Source organism: Eulemur rufifrons, chromosome 3 (assembly GCF_041146395.1).
Source record: "Eulemur rufifrons isolate Redbay chromosome 3, OSU_ERuf_1, whole genome shotgun sequence".
NCBI lineage: Eukaryota > Metazoa > Chordata > Mammalia > Primates > Lemuridae > Eulemur > Eulemur rufifrons.
Window position 1 is genome coordinate 84221977 of NC_090985.1, and position 22875 is coordinate 84244851.

At 38.7% G+C, this 22875-nt stretch overlaps 1 protein-coding gene across 4 annotated transcripts in view; it reads left to right on the forward strand.

Moving 5' to 3' along the window:
• Positions 1-22875, forward strand: part of NCOA2 (nuclear receptor coactivator 2) — a 265072-nt gene that overhangs the window by 753 nt on the left and 241444 nt on the right. The window contains exon 1 of one of the 4 annotated variants that reach the window (XM_069465527.1): positions 31-134. The exons of the other annotated variants lie outside the window; for them this stretch is intronic. The gene's annotated coding sequence lies outside the window, so the exon portion shown is untranslated. Of the gene's footprint in view, positions 1-30; positions 135-22875 lie in introns of those variants that run through there. 4 annotated transcript variants of the gene reach the window in all.

Sequence of the window (22875 nt, forward strand, 5' to 3'; positions counted from 1 at the left end):
GAGGGCGGGAAGCGGCGGGGAGACGCGGAGTCCCCGGGAGAGAAAGGAGGCGCTCCAGCGCCTTGCGAGAGCTCAGGAGACGAGTCCCGGAGCGCGAGGCGGGCGGAGGCTGCAGCCCGGGGCTCAGGCGAGAGGTGAGCGCCGAGGCGCGGCGGGGAGGCCGGGGGCGCGGGTGCGGCCCCCGCCCCGAGGAGCGAGTGCCTGCCGCCCAGCCCAGTGCGGGGTCACTGGGGATCTAGGCTCCTGCCCCCTCGGGGGGAGCGCGGCAGACCCGGGAAGGTGAATCCCGAGAAGGTGCATTCTTTAATGGAAATGCGGAGCGGCTGCAGCGGAGAGTGGGAGCCGGGCGAGGGGAGGCAGGACTTGGGAAGTGCTAGGGGTGTGTGAAGGTGAAGCGGGGTGTCAGGGGCGGCCGGCGGGCTGAGACGCGGGGAGGAGGAGGGGAGCCGCGGCCCGGCGGGCGGGCCGGGCCCGTGTCAGCGCCGGGGGCGGGGGGCGAGGGGCGCCGCGCGCCGCGGGCGGACGGGAAGGAGCTGCGGCGGGCGGGGCGGGCCGGGGCCGAGCAAGCCGGGCCGCGGTGGGGGCGGGGAGCCGGGGGCCGGGCCGCAGCGGCGCCGAGCTGGGCTCGCCCCTGACTTAACTTTCTGGGTGCGGGCATGTGTGCAGGAGGCGCGCTGGGGCCGGGGCTGGGGGCGGGAGGCGGTCCGGGAGGTTCCGGGTTGGCTCGCCAGCGCCCCCTTTTCTCTTCCCCCTTCTCCCCGCCCCTGAAGGGACAGGCCCTCCGGGCCCCAGGCGGGAAGCGGGAGGGGCCCTCCAGGCCGGCTCGCGACGGTCACGCCCCAGGCCCTGGGACACTTCTCTCTCGGGCCCCTGAAGGCTGCTGGGGGAGGGGGCCAGGGTCGTAGCTGTGGGCTGGAGCTCCCCGCCCCCCTCCCCTCCGGGGAGTCCCGGAGGCGCCTCTTCCGAGATCGGGGGTGGGTCGGTCCCTGGTTAGATGGCCCCTCCCTCTTCCCCCTCCCTCTGGTGGTTTCCGGGGCCTGCGGGACCGAGGGGCGGGAATCGGAGACCGAATCCCCCTTTCACCGGCCCGGAGCTGGACGGGGCCTAACGCCTGCTGGGTCTGTCACTGGTAGGGGAAACTTTCCTAAACGAGAGACCAAGCCTGAACACCCTCCTCCGCCACTGCGTCCTCTAATCCCACTCCCACTCCACCTCCTCCAACGCCTTCCCCTCCCACCGACCCGAATCTCTCTGCGTCTGACTGATGGGGCAGTGAGCCAATCGAAGGCGGGGAGCTGACCTGCCGGGTGTTGGTAAGCCAATCGTGGGGACCGGAGGAAGGAAGAGGGCGGGGTTTCTCCCGACCAGTTAGAGCAGAGTTGCACGCGGGGTGGGGGAGTCATGGAGACGCCAAGAGCTATCCACTCTTGTCCATCCCTAGTCACCCGCTCCTTGATCTGTGGGGTAGTGTCACTTATACGGGCTGTGACCCGAGGAGACATGTAGAGGTACACGAGGTAGTGTATTTCTCTCGTACCGCCATAGACGTTGTCTTAGACACGACCAAGTCTAAAGCCACTTTAGGATGTGGCAGGAACTCCCCGAGGCCCGTTTCTAAAATGGCATATGTTGTAGTGATCGTGTTCTGGACCACGGCGTCCGGTTTACATGCTAAGGATCATAGAAGCTATCTGTTTATCTCTATCTCAGTTTCACTCAGCTGCAGTAGTATGGGGACAATGAAATTTGAAAGAGGACCCTCAGAATGAAGGCATCGGAGTAGTCTTACGTCAACTGATTTTTGGGAGTGGAAAGCATCATTGTTTTTAATGGCTTCACTGGTTCCTTGTTTAATTAGACTGCCAATTCCCAAAGTGCACTTGAAAGTTCGGCATTTCGGGATGATATTAAAAAAAAAAAGTTGTGGTTTATGGTATGCATTTTTCTTCTTTTTGCTTTTTCTTGGGTAAACAATGAAGTTAGAAACCACAGCATCACTGATTGAAACACTAAGCGAGGGTATTTAAGGAGCAAATCTAGTCAAAGCATATTTGTCTACAGAAAAAAAGTCTGAGTAAAATGTAGTTTGCCAGATTACTCCCACACAAAAGATTCTTAAAAATAATTTTAGTTTTCTTCTTAAACACTGCTGACTTGTAAAGTGTGTGGCTACTTTAATGATTTATACAAGGTTCGGAGACATCTTTGGTTGTTTTAACTATTTATTGTGTGTTCAGTCAAGTGACTTTCTCAACTCTTGACTTAAGAACAGTGGGGGTAGGTCTTAGCTTCTTTATAAAGATCACAGGTTGCTCTGCAGGAATAGCAGCCTTTTAAAAAGACAGCAGGCGCTAAAAAGCTGTGCGTTTGTTGTGTATATGTTTGTGTGCGCTCCTGTTCTTTGTTGATTGGGTTAGTGCACACACACAGCAGCAACACTCCTTTTCCCAACTGGCATTTGTAGAATCTTTGGAAGTTCAAAAAATGAATAATATTAGATTAACAATGAATCCTTCTTTTTTGTAATAAGTATCCCATGAATTTAACTAATTTTGGGTTTTTTTTTTTCCTGATTTATGTGCATGATATTTACCTCATCTATACTGGGTTCTCAAGCTTTTATTAATATTGGGTAACTAAGAAAGAATTGAGGAGGGATTATACTTTTAGGGAATAGTATTTACCAAACCCTTCAAATGTGTTCTGTTGTAATATACCATTTTCAAATTTATAATACAAATTTCCAATCTAGTGTAATTTTGAGGGCTCATGTAGACATAAATTGATTGCATTTTGCTGTAGCCCTTGAGGTGTTATTTTAGTGATAAGAGTAAAAAGAAGAAGATAAAGCAAACATTTTAGACTGACAGAAGTAAGGGAGTATTACAGACAACATTCAAAATGGGACAACATTCAAAACCCCCCAGTTAATTTAGTTACTGATGGGCCCCCTGTCACGTGCCCGTTTCTGTCTTTTGTATGTTTAAGAGCAACACATTATTTTACTTCATTCTCTATAACAGTCCTTGAAAATGTTATCAGATTCTTGGTGGCAGAGAGTAGCAAGTCCCCTAATGCCTGGCTAGGGGAAAAAAAAAAAAAAAAAAACTCTCAAGCATATGGAGACATCTAGAAAAAGATGTGCATCGTCAGCTGTGATTCCATTGTGTGCTCTCAGACTGGTTCTGAGCCTTCTTCCTCCTGGGAATTTCAGCCTTAAACAGAGGAGTTCTTTTTTAGATGTCAGAATACTGAAACAGAGGACAGAAAAGAGCTAACCAATTATGAATTTAATATCTTTTGGATAGTTAATAATTTTTTGCGTTTTAACCCTTCATTGGTTAAAAATAATTTAAGTGACTTTCTCTTGGTGTTAGACAAGCACTTGACTGGAAATATAAAATGTAAGGGTTCCAGGGGGTCTTGGGCTGTGGTATGAGAGTGGATAAAGGGGTAATGCTCCTTGGTTGGATTTATCTATAGTTACATCTTATGAAAGCTTTCCAAGCCTCAGTAGAATCAAGGATCTGTGAGCAGGGCTTCCATTACACACCCTATATTTAAGGATTCAGTACCTTAGCTGTTTCAAATCACATCAGGTTGAAATGTGACCCGTAAGTTGACAGCTTGGATTTCTTAGGAAAAATTGTTTGTGTTATATTAGGTTTAAAAGCAATTTTTTAAAGCAGTCCTTCTTAGGATTGTTGGGTAGTAAAAAAAAAAAAAAAGTAACAGGAAGAAAAGGACAGTCTCTCTAAACAATTTTTCTAGAAGATTAATTTTCTGAAATGTACAGTGTGCCCTTATTTGGTATTTTGACCATTATTGTATCATAATCAAAGTTATATTTAAAAGCATAATTAATATTTGGCTATTGTTATGGAAAAACTGCTATTTAAGAAATTACTAGCTGTTTAATATTTTGTGTTTATAGTTTTGTTTCATAATATGTTATTACATGCTTTATTGATTTTAAATTAAGAGAATAGGAGGGAGAAAATAAGTCACTGCTTTAAGGTGTTGGTCTTTTATTGCAGTAAATCATAAAATCAGCAGCAAATCAGTATTTTTCCCCCTAGTGAAATAATAAGACTATATTTACATATCAATAATGAAAGCCATTTAAAGGCAAACTGAATAAAACCTTCAATTTTTTTACTCTTTCATATGTCAGGCCAATTTTACCTATATGCCTTGCTTTTCTAAACAAAAAAGATGTCCTTAGTGTTTGTGGGTTTATTTCCTTTTTTGTTTTAAGGGTGTTTAGAAGGGTTTATGAATTGCAAACTGTAGAAGAATATTATATTACTCTCTAAAATCTATTAAAAGTAATGTCTGGAAAAGCTATAAAATACAAGTTTAGTGTCACAGACCTTCAATTCAGACAACATAAAGAAAACACATACTTTATGGATTCTAGATGCTAATTTCTAGATAGAGGTGAGAATGTGACTTTTGTGGATATTTTAGAAACTGGTGTAGTTCTACTAGCTGTTATAAAACTGATTATAAGGAGTGGACATCTTAAAGCTAAACCATCTGCTATGAAGGTAACTGAAATTAAAAGACTAGATGGTCTACAGGTAGATCATAATACTGTTGTTAGCTTTTAGGGCAAAGATTTTTTATGTGTTTACACTATGAAATGTTGAGCCGTGACCACATTTCTGGCTTCCAGTGGCTGTGATGACATAATGCAATTGTGGAAATGTTGATTCTAGGACAATTTTCGGTTGATTCTCTGGTTGGAAATTTCTGGAGCAGAATTAAAGGAACAGGGAACCTATGGTGGTGTTTTATTTAGCTACTTTTGAGGCTTTCAGACATAGAATCATAATTTTAAGTAATAAAGAGAAGGAGCTGCTTATAGGTAGAAGTTATTAGCAACTAGTCAAAGATTCTAAAAGAAGAAAACCCATCTGTTACATTGACTAGGCATCAACTGACAGATTTATGGAGAATTGAAGTTAGCCTATTAATTTTGGCAGAATTTATGCTTTTTAGACAACCAGTTCCAAACTGTTTGAGTTCCCCATGGCCAACTTAAATCTCATTTTGGGCTTTTTAGATCTTGTCTTTACATTCTTGCCTTATTTAAACATTGTTTCATTCATTTGCTCCCTTAGTCATTTGATCAGTGCACTATCCTGGCATTGGCAGAATACTTTGATAGTATAAACCATCCATTACCAATCCGGTGATGAAAGCGGGGATGTAGAGTAGGTGATGATTTTTTCTTTTCGTTGTGACAGGAGGTGGAAAGGGACATGTTTGCCTTAATTTCAATTTGCTTTGGTACTAAAGATCTTTTCTTCTTTTGTGTGTAATTTTAATTATGTAATGTCAGCAAATTTTGCTTTGATTTGGGTTTGGGTTGTCTTTTTCCTGAAAATAGGATTATAATGTTTATAATAAAAAAAAAAGTGGTTAAATGTCCTGTTGACTGATTAACTTACGACTAAATAGATTTCCTTTAATGAAGGTATAAATATTTATAATTAGTTTTGTTTTATTTCCTCTGAAATTGTTTTATGTCCTCTCTGTGGGTAAGCCCTGTGTGGTGTGTGATCAGGATGGCACTCTGTAGTTGGTGGAAGGTGACAGGGCAGCTTGTCAGCACCTCCCATTTCTGTGGGTTGCCTTTGCATTGTTGCTGCTTTAGGGCTACATATTCTAAGCCATACCGCCCTAGATTTCTAAAGGATGGAAAGCTCGTCTGTGCAGCCTTGTGCAGGTGTTTTGCTATGGTTGTCAGTTTTTCTAGATGTAGCTCATTCTTGCTCTTGACTAAAATGTCTGTATTGGGAGAGTGACAATGATCATAATTGATAATAGCAGCTATCATGAAGTGCCAGCAGCCTGAAAGAGGCTTTTTTGACGTCTGCTCCATTCTTTAAATCTTGCCACAACTCTGTAAAATAGAGGTTACTTCCATTTTCCAGGAGACTGAAGCTTAAAGGGGATTAAGTCATTGTGCCTATGGGTAAAACTTTGGGGGGGGGGAATTAACCTTGGCCATTGAGTAGGGGAAACAAATCATAAACATCAGAGGGAATGGTGAGTCTAAGAATGTCTTCCTGATAGGAATCTGATAAAGCAAATATTTGAAGGACTATTTAAGGCTCTCAGTTTAGTTGTTTAGTCCATAAAAATGATGAATAGATTTGAATAGTTCCAGTCCTACAAATTATGGCAGCAGGTATCTCTGAGACCATTGCCTCAAGGAGGGCCTATATCTAGACAAAAGTTATTTATTTTAAGACCTGCAAACAGTCTAGCTTTTTAAGTCATCAGCCCAGTTTTTAACTATTCTTGAAATTATAGGATTCTTTCTTGTCTTTTAATTTTCAAGAAGTAAGAATCATAATGGATGAAGTAAAATAGTTAACATTTATTGAATGCTTACTAAAAACCAAGTGCAGGGTTAAGGTGCCCAGATTGTATAGTCTTGCATATTTCTCACTATAGCACTGGGAGGTAAGTGCTCTTGTTATAGCTCAGGAAATGGAGGTACAAAACAGTCAAATAACTTACCAGAGGTCACACAGCCAGACTGTTGAAGAGAAGTTTGAGCCTCGGCAGCCGTTGCCCCCTTAACCCTGTTCTTGTTACCTATCTTATCCCGTGCTTTGTTGAGATAACATAGATCAATAATTCTATGAAATTAGTGAAAGGGAAAGGGGTAGGGAGTGTATTTTGCAAAAGCATATTCAGGTTGCCTATTGTTCTCACAATGAAAAGCTCAGAAAATAAAGCCCAAGAAAACTTCGTTGTGGGGGAAAGGGAGACAACAGATTGACAGCACTATAGAGGATATAGGTTTAGAAAGGATAAATGCTGATGTAAATATTTGGCTTCTTATTTCTTTAAAACATATTTAATTCTAGTATGTTTAACTGTTGGGTGCAGATTGTGTGATGCATGTTTTACGAATTGTGGATGTTTTGTAATCCATGTAACATGGATGACTCGGTGTTGAGATATTATAGTCCCAAAAGACGGCTGATAATATATTCAGTCATCTGACTTCTGCTCTGCTATTTGTGGAGTTCTTCTGTCTGCTCAATTGTTTGCAGAGAGCAAGGAGAGCTTTCAGGGAACTCTTTCACCTTGCACATGTGAGGATCAGCATGCACTGCTTTTAATGTTCCAGTTGCTGGGACTGAAGACCTTTTGTCATAGATGAAAATATTATATAATACAGGGTATTTTCTGTTATTCCTTTAGCGTGTCCCTATGAGACGTGACTCCAAACCTTCCAAGGCTTAACTTGCAGAGTGTGAGTGAGTTTTGGAAGTTTTTGTGGGTGCCACTGACCTCTGCCCATTGAAGTACCCATCTAAATGACGATTGTCTTTTTAGCATATCATCCTGCTTATAAAATCAACTCAGATTCAAACGTGAAAGGACTTCCTTTGCCTTTGAGGTTCAAGTAGCATTTTTCAGAAGATTTAATATTAATTGAAAATTTCTAATGCTACTGTTAATAAGTTTAAAAATGAAAAGCTTTCAGTTATTGTCAAAATGTTTTTAGATTCCTAAGTAAGGAATACAGAAATTCCTCACTAGAATTCTGAATGTCAGGAATATATGAATCTTTACAAATTTAACATAATAGCATTTCTTGATACGGTAGAAGCTTGTTGTAGTAGTTAATGGAGACAGGCAGTGGGGGCTTGCTGGTGCTGGAGGCGATTCCCCTGTCCTGCACCTGCCGTCTTGGGCCTTGCAGCCTGTTGCGGATGGTGGTGTAGGATGTGCTACACAGTAAGACCAAGCTCCAGCAACTCGCTGCTCAGTACTTTGAGGGTGGAATGATAAATAATGGCACAACTTCTGACTGCTTCAATTTGGATATAAATCTTTGCAGATCTTTCTTGTCTGCCTCCTTCTTCCTTGACTTTCTTATTTTTTTCCTTAAAGTTGAAGATGAAAGATGAGTGGTAGTAAAAAGAACACAATCAAGATTATGGGGGAAGTCTGTCACTACCATTAAGGATTTCATGTATGTGGATCATGTATGATCACGATCTACAGTTTCCCTCTTTACCAAACAGACTTGCTCTGCAAACAGCACTTAGTGAAGAAGCTAGCTATTTGTTAAGTAATCTTAACCCGGGCACAGTATGGTAATTAGCTGATTTGTTTTTGGAAGTTGGTTGCTGGACAGCATTATGGTCAAGCAGAGTGGGGCCGAGTCTCTGTTGTTTAATAGGATTGAGTATGATATTCCTTAGCTTTTACATATGTATTTTATTGCTCCCCTGTTTAAGGGTATTATCACAAATTCTACAATGTTTAGGTGTCTTGAAAGTGGTCATTAGGTTCAAGTAATAAAACCAGTGTAAGCTGAAAATATTAAGGTGATTTAAAATTAGTGAAAACTGCTGGGCGTGGTGGCTCACACCTGTAGTTGCAGCACTTTGGGAGGCCAAGACAGGAGGCTCACTTGAGGCCAGGAATTCAATATCAGCCTGCAAAACATAGTGGGACCCTGTCTCTAAAGAAAATTTAAAAATCAGCTGGGTGTGGTGGTGTGTGCCTCTAATCCCATTTACTCAAGAGGCTAAGGCAGGAAGATCTCTTGAGCCTAGGAGTTTGAGGCTGCAGTCAGCTATGATTGAGCCACTATACTCCAGCCAGGGAGACAGAGTGCAACCCTGTTTCAGTTAAAAAAAAAAAAATTGGTGAAAACTGTAATCAAATTTCCAAGACTTTAAGAATGCCTTCATCTTTGGAGTTTCTCATAGTGTATTATATTTTCAATTTCTGTAATTCTATTTTGAGACTTATTTTTTGTGTGTTGTTCCTGTTGATGTCTTGATTCCTTAAGGTTTTTCCATATAAGTGTGATATAAAAATATTTATTCCATTTTACAATGTCATTTGATTGTATTCCGGCACTACTAGAGTCTTTTCTAAATAAATGGATACTATAAATAATGAGACCTACTGCAGGACATGAAAGTCACGTGAAGATCTTTTCCTTATGCTATACTACCTTTTATTTTAAGCTGGGGTGCATATTTTAATTAAATATATTTTAAATATATTTTAAAGATCTTTAATTAAGGATCCTAATGGAATGGAAGACTCTAAGCTATTACATATAATACAAAAAAATGACATGATATTCACTGTGGACTGAACATATTGACAGTGAATTAAAAAAAAGTCAACAAAATGCCTGGACATTGAAGGGCCCTGGAAAACAAAACTGGAGCATTCATTATTCTTCCCTGGTTAAAGGACACTCACATAATCAATAGCAGCATTCTTATAATCATTTTTTTTTTCCTGGGCTCAAGCAAGCCTCCTGTCTCAGTTTCCTGAGTAGCTGGAACTACATGTAGGCACGCTACCATGCCCAGGTAATAAAAAAAATCCTTTTTAGAGATGGGGTGCTGTTGTGTTGACCAGGTTGGTCTCAAGCTCCTGGCCTCAAGTGATCCTCTTGCCTTAGCCTCCCTTGTAGCTAAAGTTATAAGCATGAGCCACCATGCTGGCTACCACTCTTGTAGTCATTGATGATCTTATTTCTGATAATTAAATATTCTCACTGTAAGAAAACACTTTTCTTACGGAAGAGAAGAGAGCCAGTAGACCAGGGGAGCCCAGATTTCAGGCTCATGTTGAGCAAAAACATGGGCAGGAAGGAGCTGGGTCTGGGCACACCTGGCCTGGCCCTGCACTTGGGCTGCAGCAAGCTGGGACTCTTGCAGGGATCATGCACTTGTCACCAGGAGAGGCCCTCAGCTTCTCCATGTCTCTTCTTACTGGGTGTGTAGCGGGGAGGGGCAGCTGCTGACCCTCTGGTGGGTAGGGGAGGTGAGGAGAAGGGAGAGCCTGTGGGAGATGGAGGGTAGGGCGAGTCCCATGGGGTTGAAGCCTTAGATGTTCATCTGCATGGCAGTTGTATGTATCAGGATCACCCACCACGAGTGCGTGTATAGGAGAACTGTCTGACCTGCATCCTTAATTTTGGAACAGGATGTCAGTGCTGATGGCCTGTTCTCTTCAAGCACCACTGAGCCCCTCAAAGCCCTCTATCCCTTCTAACAGCCTGAGCATTTGGGGGATTCTTCTCCCTTTTTCAGGTGAGAAGTAGAGGCACCACTCTACCTCGGAACAGCAGGTAAAGACTAGGTAAGTCTTACGGCAGGAAAGGTCTTCTGGGCCTTGTGATTTTCAGTGGCTGAGCTCCCTGCCTTTGCCAGGTTTGGGCGTCCCTAATGCCCTTGAAGGAATGAGGGGAGGCAATGCCTTCTTACAGAGAGGTAAAGAGAGTTTTCCCTTTTTCATCTCCTTCCTATTTCTTATTGAGGTTCAGGTGTCTCTAGGAGCCTCATCCCAGATTTTCCAAGCCTGCCCCAATTTTTCATAGATGTTTACTCTTTTTATTAAAGGGATGAATAATGGGGAGGGAGGGGGAAGAAATGCATTTAGAAAGAAACTGGAGGTGGCCTAAAGAGAAACCTTTGAGGAATGTTGAGAGTTGTATGAATGTAGGCTAAAAGGGTTAGGACCATGCAGATGGAAAATAGTGTAAAGAGTAGCCGTGACTGAAATCTGTGAATTCGTGAAGGTGTATGTGGAATAAATCAAGAGTAGTGGGTACATGCCCTTGTAGCCTGAAAGATTTTTAAGGATATACTAATAGTTTATCAAGTTATCAAACTGAGTAGTCAACTTATAGTACTTGTTACTCAAGTGAGATATAGAGTTTTTTTTAAGGTTTAGATAAATATATGGATGATTATTTCCTAATATGTTAGTAAAACAAATTAGATCTTTTGATATAAGTCTTTGAAGTTTAATATCAAGAGAGAAACCATGAACTAAAACGCTTTGAGTAATCAGGTATTAATTACAGTCTATTGTGTCTTATAAATATGCCTGAAATGATAGTATACATTAGCTTATTGCCTGAATGATTTAGGAAATTGCACTTTTTTTTTTTTAAATAGGTTTGTTAAAATTGGGGGAGATGGTAAGGATGAAATATATATACTATTCATTTTCCCCTTGCCCTCAAATAGTATATAGAACAGCATAAAGGCTTTCCTTTTTAAACTATATTTTAGACTGACATTTAACAAAATCCCCTTCTCTGCTTTGAGTCATTAATAGATTGATTCTTCCCAAAATATTTCTTTTCTAATAATACTATTTCCCACTCATTATAGAATAATATCCCCAAACACTGGATGGGACTGTCATGAACCCAGCTTTCCCTATTTCTGTTCTTTATAGGAAGCTTTGTACCTGTCAGTGTGTTCTTCCTAGCCTCCTGTGCACATGTGTTGACCACACAAGCTCATGATCTTTGATTTGCCTAGAGAAATGAATGAGTTATTCTGAAATCTAGGAAGTAATCCTGTGACATAAAACTGAGTTAGGCTGAGGCAGGGCATGGTGGCTCACTCTTATAATCTTAACATTTTGGGAGCCTGAGGCAGACTTGAGGCCAGTTGGAGACCAGCCTGAGCAACATAGTGAGACCCCATGTCTACAAAAAATAAAAATGTTAGCTGGGTGGTCACTTGAGCCCAGGAGTTTGAGGGTGCAGTGAGCTATAATAATGCCACTGCACTCTAGTCCAGGCAATAAAGTGAGACTGTGTCTCAAAAAAAATAAACAAAACCTCAATTATTTTGGAAGTTTATATTACTGATCTCAGTTAATACCAAAGTATACAATCAATCAAAACAAAAAAGGAAGAGTCCAAAAATATTCATAGGTTATTAATAAGTTGCTTAATATATCAATTATAGATTTTATTAAAAATGATCTACAGAAAGGAAGTCCTCTTAGCTTCAAATCAGAAACAATAAAGAATTGCATTTTTGGCTTTGTCACTTCAGTAAAATTGAACATTTTTCACACCTGGACTTATTAAATTTTCCCCAGCAGAATATTTTGACACTATAGTGAGAAAAGGGATTAATAATCTGAGTTTATAGTGGGGAGAGGAGAAAAAGGTAAAGAAAACCTTGGGGAAATTCAGTAGTTCTAGAAAGGTAATAAAACAAAACCAAACACAAAGCATACTAGGGTTGGCACTTAAATAATTCCATTGAAGAAGTGATAAAAAATGGAATGAAAGCATCACTTGAAGAGCTGATGTCTCAATAGATAAATAATGAAGTTCTTTATCCAAAGAGCAAAGCACTTAGAGTCTACACGTTAATATATACTTGTGACAATACTTGTAAAACTATTCTCAACTTCTTCCCAAATTTCTACTTTTAATAAAGTTCCTTATTTTGTGGGATCATTTTATTTGCAGAGTAAGTCAGAGGGCTGTCTGCCATCTATTCAAATTCTGCCAGCAGCCAATTCTGTGTTAAATAGTAGAAACAATATATGACTGGGGGTGGGGGGGAAGTGAGGTGATGCTTTGTGCAGTGTCACGTGCCTCTCCTTGCTCCTGTGATGCTGTGATAATGGGGTAGAATGGGTGGCTAAATAATGACTATTTTAGTGCTTTCATATTTTCATTTCTGTTTGGGATGTAGCACAGAGCTAGCTACTTTAAAGTGTGACTGCAATACTTCTGTCCAACTTTCTCCATTAGGCCAACATTTTTTAAAAAGCAGCACGATACATACAACATGACAAGAAAAGGAAGATATTACCAAGTATGTCTATAGGACATGTCAGGAAAGTTTTACAAATGATAAAAAAATAAAAATTTGAGTCCCAAATAGATACTATAGTGGCTTGGGTCAGGTGGGAGGGAAGTACTTTAGGGTTCTGAAATGTAACTAAAACAGGGACATTAAGGATGGGGGTGGGGGGCAACAAAATAATATAAGGCAAGTGTTATCATTACACTGGCAAGATGTATTTTTGGACTGTTTGTTTTAGCAGAAAAATTTTAGAGAGTTAGCCCTGAAAACCACCTATAATATGAGTAATAATTAACACACTTCCTTCTGAAGGCACCAGAATGGTGCTTGCTTCAGCAGATCTGTTTTATGGATTAAGGCAGCCTTTTGTTAAAAAGATGCTGCTTTTTATGTGCTGGGAGCATGGCTGATAAAACAAGTCTCTGGTCCAAGAGTTATCCAATTTTAGAATGCATAAATTATCTACTTTGCTTATCAAGGTGGATGTTCCAAGGTCTCTTTCATCGAGATTTAGAAAAGTATCTCTAAAAGAGACTCTTCAGTTGACTCATGATTGATATGGAGGGCAACACACCTAACTAAGCACAGGGGTGGGGTGAGGCTGGGCGGGAATGGGACTGGATCCTCTTTCCCATCAGGAATCCCGGTAACCTGAGAAGTAGAGGATGATGGGGATGATCAGGGTGGAGATTACTAGGCAAGACTTGTCCATCAGTCTGCGTGTATTACTTGAGCTCACTCTTCCATTCCAAGAAATTGCTCAATAGCAGAAAGATAAGAAAACCATGCACTGAAGTAACAGATATTTTATATACTGTCAGCTACAGACTTGTCTTTGGGATAGGCATGTCAATTTTAAGGGTAAAATTAAAATATTTCAAGATCTTGTCATTAGGTTTTTCTTTCTTATCCCTTTTAGAAAGTGATGTCACTAAAGAGGCAGAAAGATTGTAAAATCTTTCTTAGAGAATCTAAAAAAATTTGTGGAATGTTCCATTGGTATATGTTAATATTAAGTGCCAGCAAAATTTGAGTTCCTTGAATGCAGGAGTTTTTTTTTTGCTTGTTTTTCAGTTTTATGAAGGCAGTTTGGTGTAGCATTGCCCGGATTGCCATCCACCTCCATTACTTGTAAAAGTATGACTTGGTGCCCCAGTTTTCTTAACTGTTCACTATTGTGATAGTCATTTCTTTGAATGGCCTGTAGTGATCAGTATTTGACAAACAGGTGGTGTTCGATAAATCTTGGTTAGCTATTAAATATTTGGGATTATAATTTAGAGTAGATTATTTCAAATTCAAATTGAGGATGTTTCAAAGAACTATTTAGGAAGTTAGTTCTGTAGACTGGAACCACCTGTATATTCAGGATTATTTATGGTCAGGTTTTTTTAAACTTCCTTGTTTATCAATTAAAGCATGTTCCAGAAATGTACAGGATCATGCAACACTTTATTTTATAGTCCATAAGGATACATTATGAACTGTTTTGCAGGTATTCACTGGTTAGAGTAAATGTGCTTCTACTTTGATTGAAGAATGATTATTATTATAATCCTATAACATTTTAGCTCCTGTACATCTAATTCAGTGGTTCTTAATGGGTAGGGGTGAGGAATGAGGACAAAGATTATTTGATGTATCATTTGGTCTACCAAAATTCTTGTCTGTTGCATTCATGTGGTTCCTTGGTAGTCTAAGGTGAAGCTGATAATGAGTGCTGTTTTATGTAGGAGATTGAGAGGAAGGTGTTTCGACTCAAAAGAGTTAGAGATCTTTATGTTTTGGAAAACATGGGGATTATTTTAAAAACAACTGGGAGGTGGTAGAACATTATAATTATCATACTGAAACTCTGAAAAATAAAGCACATAAGATTCACATTTCGTTGACCTGGGGGCTTGGTTTTTTTTTTTTTTTTTTTTACATATGTGTTGGTTTTAGAAGTTGATAATGCTATTCTCTTCAAGGAGATTATACTTAGATCTCAGAGAAGTATCTAATGAGAACTCTATTGGAATCATTTGGTTAGTTTGATTATAATTTAAGACAAAACCCCTTTTCTTCTGAGAAAATTCCTGCACAAGACATAAATATTATTTTTGAGTAGTTCAGACTGTGCCTTAAAATACCGTGATTTTCTCAGGAAAAAAATGAAGCTCTTGCTGAGAATGGTTGGACATAATTCACCAAAATCAACTGTCTTTTTTTTGTAGCTTGAATATAATCCCATAAGTAGATGTTTCAAAGCCACTTGAATCACCAAGGATAGCAAGTCTCTTTAGTTACTCTCCATCTAAGTGGTCTTCACTGTATAGTTTAATTAAATCTGATAATCAGTAATAGTTCTCTTTTCCGTAAGGATAAGTTGACTCTGAATTTTTCAAGATTTGGCCTGTTCCAAACATAGTCACATTTCGTAAGTGACAATTGAGGATGCCTTTATTCAGTTGTGTTTGCCCATGTTTATGCACTGATGTATTCAGAGACGTTGGAAATTTCATAGAACTAAATTCCCTGATGGGGAATTTCTAGATCCACAGGGAAAGATGAGATATTTAGTTATAGTTACCAGAGAAGACTATTTAGAAGCTGTGTTTATGAAGTTCAATGGAAAAAATTCCTTTTATTAGACGTATGAACAGAGCATTTCAATAGCAGTAAAGGAAGTTTCTAGGATGATTTTATTGTGCCTGTCCTAGAAGAGCATAACCATTTAGAATGTTGGATTTCAAGTAGTTCAATTTAAATTTGATTTATAAATCTCAGTATGTCAGACTGATAACCATTACTTCACTTCTAGTCAAACTTCTGACAATGTATGTAGCTTAAATGAGTAATTACAGGTCAAGGGATTAAAACAAAAGGAGACAATTGCTGGTCTAGCTCCTCCTTGGTGAGGTGTTTTCCTTTTGGGTCTGGTTGTTGTACATTCACATAAGGAATAGCACACCCTCATTCACTATCTAGCCCTCGCCTTCATATCCCAGCTTGCTGGTGTCTTGACTTCTCTGCAAGTGCACACCTGTGTACACTAGCATTTGAAGGAACCGTGTTGTGCTCTGGGTGCTCTAGTCAGTGTTCACCCTTTCAGATAGATGCCACTGAACTGGGTATGAAAATTCACTGTCTTTCTACCATTTTCCTTAATTTTTCATATTTGTTTTTAATCTTGAAATAGGAACATTTATTAGTAAGTCAAATGAGCTATTCAGTCAGAGCTGTGGAAACTGTGGAGTACCATCTGTGTAGTTTGTGATGTGCCATATCAACTCATACTTGAGCTTTTAGCAGGAAAACTGATATAAAATTGCAAAGTATTATTATTAACACAGTTGATCTATAGTGAATCAGGGTGAGAAAATGAATCAAATGACTCTCTGGAGACAAACTGCTTTTTCCCTATCAGAAGGACTGTATTAACCCTTCTGAAAGAGTTAATACTAAATGTGATACCATTTAGTTTACCAATTGGTACACACCAATTTACTATCTTGGTATGTTGAAAAAGAAATGCATCTATGCTCTGACTTGCATCAACTTCGTTTTTACAAATAAACTATAACTATCATTTGGAATAGATATGTCCTAACTTCTCTGCCTGGTTCATCTTCTAGAATTCCTGAGCAACAATGCCTGTAGTTTGTTTTCTAGATATCGTTGGTGGGCCTGGAGCAATAGATAGTCAAGCTTTTCCAAGATGGAATATTAGTCTTTCCTGGTCTTTCAAGCCTTCCATAATGTTGGGGCCAAGACCTCTTTGTTCTTTCTTCTTTGTGGAAATAAAATGATTTTTTTTTTTTTTTTTTAAGACGAGGGTCTCACTGTCACCCAGGCTGGAGTACGGTGGTGGCGTGTTCATAGCTCACTTGCAGCCTTGAACTGGGCTCAAGGAAACAAAACATTTTAAATGTAAGCCTTGCAGTATGCTTTTATGACCCTTTCTAGTCAATTAATTTATTATTATAATTCAGTTAAAAACTTGGCAGTTCCTTGACTGTTAAAGTGTTCTGGGGAGGCAGAAAGCCGCCCTTGTGTTCCTGCCATGGCGTATGTCATGTTCACTCTTCTGAGAAGCCTTTTCCAATAGCGGTGGCCCGTCGGTGGTCTTCTCCCTTTCTGATCGTCTCTGGTACTAATTTCCCAGACATGCATTTGGCTGTTGACTGGCTATTGGCCTTATGGTAGCTTATTCGTGTCCTGATTTTTTCTGTATGTATTTGGGTTTTGTATCTTTAATGTATCTCTTTGGGTTTTCATATCTCTAATGAAATCACGAACTCCTTTAGCAGCAGCAGCTTGGGGTAATGGAAAGTGAAAAGAATTTGGATTTAGATGATGATTTGGTATCAGTCTGGCTCTTCTACCCCTGAGTTGGAAGGAAGCATGGGCAGATTCTTAGCTTTTAAACATAGTCTTCATGTAATAATACCTAACTCATAGGATTTTGTGAAGAAAATGAGAAAATATAGACTAAATGCTTTATTATTTATAAAATACCATTACAAATATTGTTGTTTGTGGTTATGGACACATGTTTAAACTGTCCAATACCTGGATCAATTGTTGACTTTAAATGAGAGCTTCAGAGTTTCTTGGAAATAATCAAGTAAAATGTTTTATATTTTCAAAACCTGTTAGCTTTGTTCCCTGTGCCACGTACTTCATTACCTCAGGTTCAGTTTTGTATTTCTGTTATCACTTCTATAAGCTTGAGTAACAAAAGAAATACTATTTTACATTTGTTAATTATATGGTGTATACATTTGTTAATTCACTTACCAGGCTGGAAAAGAAAAATACTTTTCCATGATTAGTGATAGTGTTTATACAGCATTAGTATCATACCTTTGTAGGATTGATTCTTCGTAGTTTTATCTCAGAGCCCTAATATATTTTTATGAGAGAGCACTAGTGTCTTCATTTTAACAACAACAACAATAAAAAAAACAATATGAACCAATGGAAACTTGATATTTATACTTGGGTAAAGATTAGGATTTAGGATCTCATGGTAGATTAAATAGAAAGTGCATTGGAATAATACCCTGTGCATTGAAATACCCTGTTGTTCTTGTCCTGTTTTTCTGTGAAGCTTCCTGAAATTCCTTAAAGTTTAAGTTTTGGTATTGGGAAAAAAGTCTTTTACAAACAGTTTAAAAAATTACTATGGAAAAGTTTAAAACTTTGTAAAAGTCGACAGAATAATACAATGTACTCCCATGAACCAACTCATCTATATCCGCCACTTCCCCAGTTATTTTGAAGCAAGTCCCAGATATCATATCTTTTCATCTTATAGGCAGTTTTTTTTTTTAAAAAGAACAGATTTTTATGTGTTTTATATGAATTAACAAATACTAACTGAAGAAACAAAATCTTGGGCTGTCAATCCTTTACAATTTTTGTTTTGTGGTGCAGTAATAGACCATTGCTGTTAGGCTTAGAGAGTGAGTGCTAGGAAAAAGTCCTGTGCTACTAATTATCACATGAAATTCTAAGCCCTGTGATGGGCAGAAATCTTGTCTTTTTTTGCCTAGCACAGTGCCTGGAACATTGCAAATGCTAAGTAATTTGTTAAGTGAATGAAAAAAATTAGTTGAAAGTGGAATTCTTATGAAAAACGGGTCTTGTTATTTTTGTTCAGTGTCATTTGGGATTTAAAGTGTGTGTGAGAGTGAGTTAGGGGCCAGGAGAGTGGGGAAAATGAATTAAGAATTTGCCTTATGACACACACACACACACACACACACAGACACACTCTCTCTCACTCATTTACTCATTCACTCACTCAGAATTAGATTTGTCCTAAAACCAAGTTGCTGAAACCTGGTAGGATCTCATTTTAAGAAGGTATATGAAATGTATAGATAAGTAGAAAGTAATTCATGCAGCTCTTCTAAATGAAACTGAGCATAAAGGATAATTTTGAAACTTGTACATATAATCAGTTATTGAATCTTTGAAAGGCTGCAATTGACTTATGGCATTATTGGTATTTATTTTCTTTTTTACATTAAGAACCGGCTTGATACTTATTTCCTGTCTTATTTATAGAAGGCTTAAGGCCGGGCGCGGTGGCTCACGCCTGTAATCCTAGCACTCTGGGAAGCCGAGGTGGGCGGATCGTTTGAGCTCAGGAGTTCGAGACCAGCCTGAGCAAGAGCGAGACCCCATCTCTACTAAAAATAGAAAGAAATGATATGGACAGCTAAAAATATATATAGAAAAAATTAGCCGGGCATGGTGGTGCATGCCTGTAGTCCCAGCTACTCAGGAGGCTGAGACAGGAGGATCGCTTGAGCTCAGGAGTTTGAGGTTGCTGTGAGCTAGGCTGACGCCACGGCACTCACTCTAGCCTGGGCAACAGAGTGAGACTCTGTCTCAAAAAAAAAAAAAAAAAAAAAAAAAAAATTAAGTATAGAAGGCTTAAGCAGTATGTTAAGTACTCATGTTTGCATATTCAAAACACTTAGAATTCATCTGACTGCCTTTTTTGAGCTTTGGTGAGTTATTTATAAACTTCATAATCACTGACCCTTGTATATTCTTGGATGGGAAATTCAATTTGAGAAAACAGCGTTTTTAATCTATAACCAGCAATTAGTCATTTTTGTATGAGTTTTATAATAGTTGATGCAAGCTAATAATGTAACCATCATACAGCAACAGTTGGTAGAAGTTTAGTTGCTCAAAGTTTTATGCAGTGGATAAAGACAAGTTACTCTGTTGCTGCTAATCTTTATTTTCTTTATACTATATTAAAATTTTGAATGGGCACAAGGATAGCCTTTTTTCCTCATGGGGTGTGCTATGTACTATGTATAACCAGTAAATGCAATTCATTTTTTCCAGCTACTGTCTCCAGTAAACTAAAATGTGGCAGAAATGGGTAAAAATGTCAGTGACAATGACTCCATCAAGCAGTAGTGCCTTTATCTGACCCATTCATGGAAAAGGGAGAATTCTGCAAGGGAACTGAAAAGTTTGTGCAATCAGATGATAAATCTTTTTTGGGGATCTTGAGAGGTTTGATTCTCCCTTCTCCTGTCATGTGTTATATATGTTTAATAAATATGTCTAAAATGTAGTGTTTCTCTTATACTTATCAAAATGTGAATTGAAGTGGAAGAAGATAGATTTCCTAGATTGGAGCTGCGTATAATGTTTTGGGTTTACCCAAATCTTCTAGAAAGCAAAAAATTGTTGTAGCTATTTTTGATAATTTAGGCTTACATGGTGTTACAATTCAGTGAAAATAAGGAAGAATTACCATATAATATATACATATATATATATATTTTTTTTTGAGATAGAGTCTCTCTCTCTCTCTCCCAGGCTATAGTGCAGCCCCAGGCTCCTGGGCTCCAACAATCTTCCTGTCTTAGCCTCCTGAGTAGCTGGGACTATAGCTGTGTGCCACCATACCCGGTTTTCTTTTCTATTTTTTGTAGAGATGGTGTCTCGCTGTGTTACTCAGGCTGGTCTCAAACTCCTGGCCTCAAATGATCCACCTGCCTCAGGCTCCCAAAGTGCTAGGATTATAAGCGTGAGCCACAGCACCTGGCCCATATATATCTATTTTCTAAAATTCTGCTTAAAACATCAAGAGATTTACCTTAGAAAAGACTTCTTTCCACATTTTCCACCCTTATCGTTTATCTGCTTGTCCTCATGAGAGGAAGATAGCAAGAATAAGACTGAGGAGCCAGGACAGCCTGAGTCTGAAACCCAGCTCTCCACTTGGGAGCTATGTGGAGATCATCATAATAGTGTCCGCGATTTGCTTCTTTTGTTCTGAGGATTAAATGAGGTGCTGGGAACAGTGCGTGGTACATAGTTGTGTACGTGTTCACAATTATTATAGTCAGCATCATCAGGCTGCTTTTAGCGAAGTTGATTGAATAACAATTTCTTCGTTTTTATGTCATTTTTTTTTTTTAGCATAGCAGCTACAGGAGCAGAGACCTTGGAACCAGAATAACTTGCTTTCTCATTTGCTATTATTTTACTAATTGGTGACTTTGGGAAAGTGTTTTAAATTTGTTGAGCTTCAGTTCTCTCATTTTTAAAGTAATACATCATGAGATTATGGTAAGAAATCAATGAAACTATTTTTTGAGTTGCCAGACCCCTTTGCAAATTTACCAAAAGCCATTTTTTCCTTGGAAAAACGGACCTCTACTCCAAACCCCGGTCCCCACTCCATTTTGCATATTCCTTCAGCCATCTGTGTAGAAACATACATGGATTGCCTGTGTTATAATGGCATTGAGTAGATATTCCTTCTCATTTCTGCACGACTCTAATTCCTTTAACTTAGAACCAAATTTCAACATTTAAAAATATTTTATGTAATATATCAAATATTTAAAATAATATTGTTTTGAAATCACAAGTTCAAAGGTCTGCATATTTAATTATTACTAAATAATTATTTAGATCTTATTTAGATTTAGTTTGTAGCTATTTTATTCAAGGCCGTTGATATGGGTTGTAAGCAGTATCTATTAAGGCTGTGTTACTGACCCAAATCTTCCGGGAAATAGATAACTGGAGGGAATCAATCCATTTTACTTGATCTCTTGTGTTTCCAATTTAGGGATAAATTTTCTTCTTCCTACTCAAACCCAAACTATGATTTTGGCACTGATAATTAGGCTTGTATCAGTCCATGGAAATCAGAATCAGACTTATCATTGTTAGTTTAAAGACTGGAGCCTTATCAGACTTGTCATTTCCTTGGGAAACAAAAAGAATTAAAATTCTTTGCTTTTTTGCCCATTTAATTTAGATTTATAAGCTCCAGTGGTAGCAGCTGTCTCATTTTAGATTTTGTGCAAAAACTGTCACATTTTTGGTGCTCAATTAATGTGTTTTTACTTTTTATCTAAATTAATGATTCTGCCCATGAACTAATTTACATATTTCCATTTGCAGTGCTATGGAAATGGGAAACATTCTTTTCAATTCATTGCCTGGAATTCTAGACTAAAAATTCCAGATCATCATGCAGTACCATAAAAGACAGTTTGATTTGATAAATGTGCTAAAGGTTTCTTTTTTTTTCAAAGCTGTTCAACATATTTTCCTTAGAAAGATGGCTCAAAATTGCCAAACTGATGAAAAATATGGCAAATGTTATTACATTAAAAATCTAATGTAACATTAGATTGTTACTTATTTATATCTAATTAAATTCGCTATAGAGTACTATTCCTTTTTTAAAGTAATTCAAGGAAATATAAATATGTTAGAATTGTAGGAGGACTTCTAATAAATGAGAAATAAAGTTTTCTTTAAAAAGATAGGCAGATTGTGTTTTTAAAGTTTGCATGTAATTAGGATTTTAAGAGTACATATTGTCCATGATATAAGCATTATTTGAGATATTTTATTTTCATTTTGTTTTTGATTCATTAAAGGAGCTTTGATTAATGGGCCTTAAAAATAAATACATAAAGCACTTTTTTCTTCCTGTATTGAACATAGTCTTGGTGTGTAGAAAAACAACATTGTATGAGCACATTTACTGCAGAAAAAGCCATCATCATCATCTGTGGAAAATCAATATATATTTTTCAAAATTTAGATTGATGATCACATGCCATGCATGTTAGCTGAAGCTTGGGGGATGCTCCAGGGGTCAAGAGCAGGCCAGCTGAGCGCTTGCATCATCAGTGACTATGGGATTGACTTTCTCAGGCAGCTCTTTCCCAGCACAGGCCCCAAGCTCTCTGGCTAAAGATGAAAGATATACCTGAATAAGATTTTGACAGGAAATAGTATTAAATAAGTGTTGTGTTGATTTGTATCTGTAACACTGCTACTTTGGGCTAAGGTGAGTAGATTTTGCCTGTCTATGAAAATTGAATTTCATTGGTCTAGTTTTTGGAAGTTTAATATAAAGTAAATCATTCAACCATAGACCTTTAAAATAATGTTGCATTTGTACTAGTTTCATGATCTAACAGAATTCAAAGATGTTAAATCTATTCACATCCTAGTCTCTTGCTTCTGTAATAGGATTTTTCAAACTTTAGCTCATGATCCATTAGTGAGTCCTGAAATCACTTTAATGGGTTATAACCATCTTAAAAACAAAATGAAATTACAGAATATAATAGAAGAAAAATTCAGACTGCATTGCATAGAGTTTAGGCAAGTATAGAGGTAGGCACAGGTGGGCGTTTGCCTGTGTGTGTGTGTGTTCTGGGTCACTGTGTAAAATATATTTTTTACT